The following is an 11,739-nucleotide window of genomic DNA, read 5'->3' as shown; positions in this document are numbered from 1 at the left end:
GATACAATGCAATCCAATCCAATCCAAGAAACGGCATCCAATCCAATCCAATCCAATCCAATCCAATCCAATCCAATGGACTGCATGCAATCCAATCCAATGCAATCCAATCCTATCCAATTCAATCCAAGGAACGCCATCCACTCCAATCCAATGGAATCCAAACCGATCCAATCCAAGTCAATTCAATCCAATCCAATCCAAGGAACGGCATCAAATCCAATCCAATCCAATCCAATCCAATCTAAGGAACGGCATCCAATCCAATCCAATCCAATCCAGGAAACGGCATCAAATCCAATCCAATCCAATCCAGGAAACGGCATCAAATCCAATCCACTCCAATCCAATCCAATCCAATCCAAGGAACAGCATCAAATTCAATCCAATCCAATCCAATCCAATCCAATCCAATCCAATCCAATGAACTGCATGCAATCCAATCCAATGCAATCCAATCCTATCCAATCCAATCCAATGAAACGCCATCCAATCCAATCCAATGGAATCCAAACCGATCCAATCCAATCCAATCAAATCCAATCCAATCAAATCCAAGGAACGGCATCAAATCCAATCAAATTCAATCAAATCCAATCCAATCCAATCTAAGGAACGGCATTGAATCCAATCCAATCCAATCCAGGAAACGGCATCAAATCCAATCCAATCCAATCCAGGAAACGGCATCAAATCCAATCCACTCCAATCCAATCCAATCCAATCCAAGGAACAGCATCAAATTCAATCCAATCCAATCCAATCCAATCCAATCCAATCCAATGAACTGCATGCAATCCAATCCAATGCAATCCAATCCTATCCAATCCAATCCAATGAAACGCCATCCAATCCAATCCAATGGAATCCAAACCGATCCAATCCAATCCAATCAAATCCAATCCAATCAAATTCAAGGAACGGCATCAAATCCAATCAAATTCAATCAAATCCAATCCAATCCAATCTAAGGAACGGCATTGAATCCAATCCAATCCAATCCAAGGAACGGCATCAAATCCAATCCAATGCAATCCAATCCTATCAAATCCAATCCAATCCAATCCGATCCAATCCATTCCGATCCAATCTAAGGAACGGCATTCAATCCATTCCAATCCAAACCAATCCAATCCAATCCAATCCAATGGACTGCATGCAATCCAATCCAATGCAATCAAATCCTATCCAATTCAATCCAAGGAACGCCATCCACTCCAATCCAATGGAATCCAAACCGATCCAATCCAATTCAATTCAATCCAATCCAATCCAATCCAAGGAACGGCATCAAATCCAATCCAATCCAATCCGAGCCAATCGAAGGAACGGCATCCAATCCAATCCAATCCAATCCAGGAAACGGCATCAAATCCAATCGACTCCAATCCAATCCAATCCAAGGAACAGCATCAAATTCAATCCAATCCAATCCAATCCAATCCAATCCAATGAACTGCATTCAATCCAATCCAATGCAATCCAATCCTATCCAATCCATTCCAAGGAACGCCATCCAATCCAATCCAATGGAATCCAAACCGATCCAATCCAATCCAATCAAATCCAATCCAATCAAATCCAAGGAACGGTATCAAATCGAATCAAATTCAATTCAATCCAATCCAATCCAATCTAAGGAACGGCATTGAATCCAATCCAATCCAATCCAAGGAACGGCATCAAATCCAATCCAATCCAATCCAATCCAATCCAATCCAATCCAATCCAATCCAATCCAATCCAATCCAATGAACTGCATGCAATCCAATCCAATGCAATCCAATCCTATCCAATCCAAGGAACGCCATCCAATCAAATCCAATAGAATCCAAACCGATCCAATCCAATCCAATCAAATACAATCCAATCCAATTCAAGGAACGGCAACAAATCCAATCAAATTCAATAAAATCCAATCCAATCGAATACAAGCCAATTCAAGGAACGGCATTAATTCCAATCCAATCCAATCCAATCTAATCTATGGAACGGCATCCAATCCAATTCAATCCAATCCAATCCGATTCAATCCAATCCAATCCAATCCAATCCAAGAAACGGCATCCAGTTCAATCCAATCCAATGCAATGCAATCCAATCCAATCCAATCCAATCCGATCCAATCCAATCCAATCCAATCCATTCTCAGGAACGGCATTCAATCCAATTCAATACAATTCAATGCAATCCAATCCATTCCAATCCGATCCAATCCATTCCGATCCAATCTAAGGAACGGCATTCAATCCAATCCAATCCAAACCAATCCAATCCAATCCAATCCAATGGACTGCATGCAATCCAATCCAATGCAATCAAATCCTATCCAATTCAATCCAAGGAACGCCATCCACTCCAATCCAATGGAATCCAAACCGATCCAATCCAATTCAATTCAATCCAATCCAATCCAATCCAAGGAACGGCATCAAATCCAATCCAATCCAATCCTATCCAATCTAAGGAACGGCATCCAATCCAATCCAATCCAATCCAGGAAACGGCATCAAATCCATTCCACTCCAATCCAATCCAATCCAAGGAACAGCATCAAATTCAATCCAATCCAATCCAATCCAATCCAATCCAATCCAATCCAATCCAATCCAATCCAATGAACTGCATTCAATCCAATCCAATGCAATCCAATCCTATCCAATCCATTCCAAGGAACGCCATCCAATCCAATCCAATGGAATCCAAACCGATCCAATCCAATCCAATCAAATCCAATCCAATCAAATCCAAGGAACGGTATCAAATCGAATCAAATTCAATTCAATCCAATCCAATCCAATCTAAGGAACGGCATTGAATGCAATCCAATCCAATCCAAGGAACGGCATCAAATCCAATCCAATCCAATCCAATCCAATCCAATCCAATCCAATGAACTGCATGCAATCCAATCCAATGCAATCCAATCCTATCCAATCCAAGGAACGCCATCCAATCAAATACAACAGAATCCAAACCGATCCAATCCAATCCAATCAAATCCAATCCAATCCAATTCAAGGAACGGAAACAAATCCAATCAAATTCAATAAAATCCAATCCAATCGAATACAAGCCAATTCAAGGAACGGCATTAATTCCAATCCAATCCAATCCAATCTCATCTATGGAACGGCATCCAATCCAATTCAATCCAATCCAATCCGATTCAATCCAATCCAATCCAATCCAATCCAAGAAACGGCATCCAGTTCAATCCAATCCAATGCAATGCAATCCAATCCAATCCAATCCGATCCAATCCAATCCAATCCAATCCATTCTAAGGAACGGCATTCAATCCAATCCAATCCAATCCGATTCAATACAATCCAATCCAATCCAATCCAAGAAACGGCATCCAATCCAATCTAATCCAACGCAATGCAATCCAATCCAATCCAATCCGATCCAATCCAATCCAGTCCAATCCAATCTAAGGAACGGCATTCAATCGAATCCAATCCAATCCAATCCAATCCAATCCAAGGAACAGCATCAAATTCAATCCAATCCAATCCAATCCATTACAATCCAATCCAATCCAATCCAAGGAACAGCATCAAATTCAATCCAATCCAATGCAATCCAATACAATCCAATTCAATCCAATCCAATGAACTGCATGCAATCCAATCCAATTCAATCCAATCCTCTCCAATCAAATCCAAGGAACGCCATCCAATCCAATCCAATGGAATCCAAACCGATCCAATCCAATCCAATCTAATCCAATCCAATCCAATCCAAGGAACGTCATCAATTCCATTCAAATTCAATACAATCCAATCCAATCCAAAACAACCCAATTCAAGGAACGGCATCCAATCCAATCCAATCTAATGCAATCCAATGCAATCCAATCCAATCCGATTCAATCCAATCCAATCCAATCCAATCCAATCCAAGAAACGGTATCCAATCCAATCCAATCCAATGCAATCCAATCCAATCCAATCCGATCCAATCCAGTCCAATCCAATCCAATCCAATCTATGGAACGGCATACAATCCAATCCAATCCAATCCAAGGGACGGCATCAAATCCAATCCAATCCAATCCAATCCATTCCAATCCAATCCAATGGACTGCATGCAATCCAATCCAATGCAATCCAGTCCTATCCATGGAACGCCATCCAATCCAATCCAATGGAATCCAAACCGATCCAATCCAATCCAATCCAATCCTATCCAATCCAAGGAACGCCATCCAATCAAATACAATAGAATCCAAACCGATCCAATCCAATCCAATCAAATCCAATCCAATCCAATTCAAGGAACGGAAACAAATCCAATCAAATTCAATAAAATCCAATCCAATCGAATACAAGCCAATTCAAGGAACGGCATTAATTCCAATCCAATCCAATCCAATCTCATCTATGGAACGGCATCCAATCCAATTCAATCCAATCCAATCCGATTCAATCCAATCCAATCCAATCCAATCCAAGAAACGGCATCCAGTTCAATCCAATCCAATGCAATGCAATCCAATCCAATCCAATCCAATCCGATCCAATCCAATCCAATCCAATCCATTCTAAGGGACGGCATTCAATCCAATCCAATCCAATCCGACTCAATACAATCCAATCCAATCCAATCCAAGAAACGGCATCCAATCCAATCTAATCCAACGCAATGCAATCCAATCCAATCCAATCCGATACAATCCAATCCAGTCCAATCCAATCTAAGGAACGGCATTCAATCGAATCCAATCCAATCCAATCCAATCCAAGGAACAGCATCAAATTCAATCCAATCCAATCCAATCCAATACAATCCAATCCAATCCAAGGAACAGCATCAAATTCAATCCAATCCAATGCAATCCAATACAATCCAATTCAATCCAATCCAATGAACTGCATGCAATCCAATCCAATTCAATCCAATCCTATCCAATCAAATCCAAGGAACGCCATCCAATCCAATCCAATGGAATCCAAACCGATCCAATCCAATCCAATCTAATCCAAGCCAATCCAATCCAAGGAACGGCATCAATTCCATTCAAATTCAATACAATCCAATCCAATCCAAAACAACCCAATTCAAGGAACGGCATCCAATCCAATCCAATCTAATGCAATCCAATGCAATCCAATCCAATCCGATTTAATCCAATCCAATCCAATCCAATCCAATCCAAGAAACGGTATCCAATCCAATCCAATCCAATGCAATCCAATCCAATCCAATCCGATCCAATCCAGTCCAATCCAATCCAATCCAATCTAAGGAACGGCATACAATCCAATCCAATCCAATCCAATCCAAGGGACGGCATCAAATCCAATCCAATCCAATCCAATCCATTCCAATCCAATCCAATCCAATGGACTGCATGCAATCCAATCCAATGCAATCCAGTCCTATCCATGGAACGCCATCCAATCCAATCCAATGGAATCCAAACCGATCCAATCCAATCCAATCCAATCCCATCCAAGGAACGGCATCAAATCCAATCCAATCCAATCCAATCCAACCCAGTCCAATACATTCCAATCCAATCGAATCCAATCCAATCGAAGCCAACCCAATGCACTCCAATCCAATCCAAGGTACGGCATCCAATCCAATCCAATCCAATCCAATCAAATCCAAGGAACGGCATTCAATCCAATCCAATCCAATCTAATCCAAGGAACGGCATCCAATCCAATCCAAGGAAGGGCATCCAATCCAATCCAAGCCAATCCAACCCTATCGAACGGACGGCATCCAATCCAATCCAATCCAGTCCAATCCAAACAAATCCAATCCATTCCAATCCAATCCAATCCAGTCCAATTCAAGGAACGGGCTCCAATCCCATCCAATCCAATGCAATCCAATCCAATCCAATCCTATCCAAGCCAATCCACTCCATGCTAAGGAACGGCATCCAATCCAATTCAATACAATCCAACCCAATCCAATTCAAGGATCGGCATACAATCAGGTCCAATCCAATCCAATACAATCCAAGAAACGGCATCAACTCCAATCCAATCCAATCCAATCAAATCCAAATCAATCCAATGCAAGGGACGGCATCCAATCTAATCCAATCCAATCCAATCCAAGGATCGGCACCCATTCCAATCCAATCCAATCCAATCCAATACAAGGAACGGCATCAAATCCAAACCAATCCAAACCAACCCATCCAATCCATTCCAATCCAATCCAATCCAAGGAACGGCATCCAATCCAATCCAATCCAATGCAATCCATTCCATTCCAATCCAATACAATCCAATCCAATCCAATCTAACGAACGGCATCCAATCCAATCCAAGAAACGGCATCCAATACAACCCAATCCCATCCAATCCAATCCAACGAACGTGATCGAATCCAATCCAATCCAATGCAATCCAATGCAATCCAATCCAATCCAATCCAATCCAATCCAATCAAATCCAATGCAATCCAATGCAATCCAATCCAATCCAAGGAACGGAATCCAGTTAAATCCAATTCAATCCAATCCAATGCAATGCAATCCAAGGAACGGCTTCCAATCCATTCCAATCCAATCCAATCCAATCTAATCCAAGGAATGGCATCCAATCCAATGCAATCCAACCCAATCCAATCCAATCCAATCCAACCCAAGGAACGGCATCCAATCCAATCCAAGGAACGGCATCCAACCCAATCCAATCCAATCCAATCCAATCCAGTCCAGTCCAATACAAGGAACGGGATCCAATCCCATCCAATCCACTGCAATCCAATCCAATCCAATCCTATCCAAGCCAATCCACTCCAAGCCATGGAACGGCATCCAATCCAATTCAATCCAATCCAATCCAATCCAAGGAACGGCATCAAATCCAATCCAATCCAATCCTAGCCAATCGAAGGAACGGCATCCAATCCAATCCAATCCAATCCAGGAAACGGCATCAAATCCAATCGACTCCAATCCAATCCAATCCAAGGAACAGCATCAAATTCAATCCAATCCAATCCAATCCAATCCAATGAACTGCATTCAATCCAATCCAATGCAATCCAATCCTATCCAATCCATTCCAAGGAACGCCATCCAATCCAATCCAATGGAATCCAAACCGATCCAATCCAATCCAATCAAATCCAATCCAATCAAATCCAAGGAACGGTATCAAATCGAATCAAATTCAATTCAATCCAATCCAATCCAATCTAAGGAACGGCATTGAATCCAATCCAATCCAATCCAAGGAACGGCATCAAATCCAATCCAATCCAATCCAATCCAATCCAATCCAATCCAATGAACTGCATGCAATCCAATCCAATGCAATCCAATCCTATCCAATCCAAGGAACGCCATCCAATCAAATCCAATAGAATCCAAACCGATCCAATCCAATCCAATCAAATACAATCCAATCCAATTCAAGGAACGGCAACAAATCCAATCAAATTCAATAAAATCCAATCCAATCGAATACAAGCCAATTCATGGAACGGCATTAATTCCAATCCAATCCAATCCAATCTAATCTATGGAACGGCATCCAATCCAATTCAATCCAATCCAATCCGATTCAATCCAATCCAATCCAATCCAATCCAAGAAACGGCATCCAGTTCAATCCAATCCAATGCAATGCAATCCAATCCAATCCAATCCGATCCAATCCAATCCAATCCAATCCATTCTCAGGAACGGCATTCAATCCAATTCAATACAATTCAATGCAATCCAATCCATTCCAATCCGATCCAATCCATTCCGATCCAATCTAAGGAACGGCATTCAATCCAATCCAATCCAAACCAATCCAATCCAATCCAATCCAATGGACTGCATGCAATCCAATCCAATGCAATCAAATCCTATCCAATTCAATCCAAGGAACGCCATCCACTCCAATCCAATGGAATCCAAACCGATCCAATCCAATTCAATTCAATCCAATCCAATCCAATCCAAGGAACGGCATCAAATCCAATCCAATCCAATCCTAGCCAATCTAAGGAACGGCATCCAATCCAATCCAATCCAATCCAGGAAACGGCATCAAATCCAATCCACTCCAATCCAATCCAATCCAAGGAACAGCATCAAATTCAATCCAATCCAATCCAATCCAATCCAATCCAATGAACTGCATTCAATCCAATCCAATGCAATCCAATCCTATCCAATCCATTCCAAGGAACGCCATCCAATCCAATCCAATGGAATCCAAACCGATCCAATCCAATCCAATCAAATCCAATCCAATCAAATCCAAGGAACGGTATCAAATCGAATCAAATTCAATTCAATCCAATCCAATCCAATCTAAGGAACGGCATTGAATCCAATCCAATCCAATCCAAGGAACGGCATCAAATCCAATCCAATCCAATCCAATCCAATCCAATCCAATCCAATGAACTGCATGCAATCCAATCCAATGCAATCCAATCCTATCCAATCCAAGGAACGCCATCCAATCAAATACAATAGAATCCAAACCGATCCAATCCAATCCAATCAAATCCAATCCAATCCAATTCAAGGAACGGAAACAAATCCAATCAAATTCAATAAAATCCAATCCAATCGAATACAAGCCAATTCAAGGAACGGCATTAATTCCAATCCAATCCAATCCAATCTCATCTATGGAACGGCATCCAATCCAATTCAATCCAATCCAATCCGATTCAATCCAATCCAATCCAATCCAATCCAAGAAACGGCATCCAGTTCAATCCAATCCAATGCAATGCAATCCAATCCAATCCAATCCGATCCAATCCAATCCAATCCAATCCATTCTAAGGAACGGCATTCAATCCAATCCAATCCAATCCGATTCAATACAATCCAATCCAATCCAATCCAAGAAACGGCATCCAATCCAATCTAATCCAACGCAATGCAATCCAATCCAATCCAATCCGATCCAATCCAATCCAGTCCAATCCAATCTAAGGAACGGCATTCAATCGAATCCAATCCAATCCAATCCAATCCAAGGAACAGCATCAAATTCAATCCAATCCAATCCAATCCAATCCAATGAACTGCATGCAATCCAATCCAATGCAATCCAATCCTATCCAATCCAAGGAACGCCATCCAATCAAATACAATAGAATCCAAACCGATCCAATCCAATCCAATCAAATCCAATCCAATCCAATTCAAGGAACGGAAACAAATCCAATCAAATTCAATAAAATCCAATCCAATCGAATACAAGCCAATTCAAGGAACGGCATTAATTCCAATCCAATCCAATCCAATCTCATCTATGGAACGGCATCCAATCCAATTCAATCCAATCCAATCCGATTCAATCCAATCCAATCCAATCCAATCCAAGAAACGGCATCCAGTTCAATCCAATCCAATGCAATGCAATCCAATCCAATCCAATCCAATCCGATCCAATCCAATCCAATCCAATCCATTCTAAGGAACGGCATTCAATCCAATCCAATCCAATCCGATTCAATACAATCCAATCCAATCCAATCCAAGAAACGGCATCCAATCCAATCTAATCCAACGCAATGCAATCCAATCCAATCCAATCCGATCCAATCCAATCCAGTCCAATCCAATCTAAGGAACGGCATTCAATCGAATCCAATCCAATCCAATCCAATCCAAGGAACAGCATCAAATTCAATCCAATCCAATCCAATCCAATACAATCCAATCCAATCCAATCCAAGGAACAGCATCAAATTCAATCCAATCCAATGCAATCCAATACAATCCAATTCAATCCAATCCAATGAACTGCATGCAATCCAATCCAATTCAATCCAATCCTATCCAATCAAATCCAAGGAACGCCATCCAATCCAATCCAATGGAATCCAAACCGATCCAATCCAATCCAATCTAATCCAATCCAATCCAATCCAAGGAACGTCATCAATTCCATTCAAATTCAATACAATCCAATCCAATCCAAAACAACCCAATTCAAGGAACGGCATCCAATCCAATCCAATCTAATGCAATCCAATGCAATCCAATCCAATCCGATTCAATCCAATCCAATCCAATCCAATCCAATCCAAGAAACGGTATCCAATCCAATCCAATCCAATGCAATCCAATCCAATCCAATCCGATCCAATCCAGTCCAATCCAATCCAATCCAATCTAAGGAACGGCATACAATCCAATCCAATCCAATCCAAGGGGCGGCATCAAATCCAATCCAATCCAATCCAATCCATTCCAATCCAATCCAATCCAATGGACTGCATGCAATCCAATCCAATGCAATCCAGTCCTATCCATGGAACGCCATCCAATCCAATCCAATGGAATCCAAACCGATCCAATCCAATCCAATCCAATCCTATCCAATCCAAGGAACGCCATCCAATCAAATACAATAGAATCCAAACCGATCCAATCCAATCCAATCAAATCCAATCCAATCCAATTCAAGGAACGGAAACAAATCCAATCAAATTCAATAAAATCCAATCCAATCGAATACAAGCCAATTCAAGGAACGGCATTAATTCCAATCCAATCCAATCCAATCTCATCTCTGGAACGGCATCCAATCCAATTCAATCCAATCCAATCCGATTCAATCCAATCCAATCCAATCCAATCCAAGAAACGGCATCCAGTTCAATCCAATCCAATGCAATGCAATCCAATCCAATCCAATCCGATCCAATCCAATCCAATCCAATCCATTCTAAGGGACGGCATTCAATCCAATCCAATCCAATCCGATTCAATACAATCCAATCCAATCCAATCCAAGAAACGGCATCCAATCCAATCTAATCCAACGCAATGCAATCCAATCCAATCCAATCCGATCCAATCCAATCCAGTCCAATCCAATCTAAGGAACGGCATTCAATCGAATCCAATCCAATCCAATCCAATCCAAGGAACAGCATCAAATTCAATCCAATCCAATCCAATCCAATACAATCCAATCCAATCCAATCCAAGGAACAGCATCAAATTCAATCCAATCCAATGCTATCCAATACAATCCAATTCAATCCAATCCAATGAACTGCATGCAATCCAATCCAATTCAATCCAATCCTATCCAATCAAATCCAAGGAACGCCATCCAATCCAATCCAATGGAATCCAAACCGATCCAATCCAATCCAATCTAATCCAAGCCAATCCAATCCAAGGAACGTCATCAATTCCATTCAAATTCAATACAATCCAATCCAATCCAAAACAACCCAATTCAAGGAACGGCATCCAATCCAATCCAATCTAATGCAATCCAATGCAATCCAATCCAATCCGATTCAATCCAATCCAATCCAATCCAATCCAATCCAAGAAACGGTATCCAATCCAATCCAATCCAATGCAATCCAATCCAATCCAATCCGATCCAATCCAGTCCAATCCAATCCAATCCAATCTAAGGAACGGCATACAATCCAATCCAATCCAATCCAAGGGACGGCATCAAATCCAATCCAATCCAATCCAATCCATTCCAATCCAATCCAATCCAATGGACTGCATGCAATCCAATCCAATGCAATCCAGTCCTATCCATGGAACGCCATCCAATCCAATCCAATCCAATCCAATCAAATCCAAGGACCGGCATTCAATCCAATCCAATCCAATCTAATCCAAGGAACGGCATCCAATCCAATCCAAGGAAGGGCATCCAATCCAATCCAATCCAATCCAACCCTATCGAACGGACGGCATCCAATCCAATCCAATCCATTCCAATCCAAACAAATCCAATCCATTCCAATCCAATCCAATCCAGT

The sequence above is a fragment of the Mustelus asterias genome, chromosome 23 (assembly GCF_964213995.1).
Source record: "Mustelus asterias chromosome 23, sMusAst1.hap1.1, whole genome shotgun sequence".
NCBI lineage: Eukaryota > Metazoa > Chordata > Chondrichthyes > Carcharhiniformes > Triakidae > Mustelus > Mustelus asterias.
The sequence above is the reverse complement of the archived record's forward strand: the minus strand, read 5'-3'. Positions refer to the sequence as shown.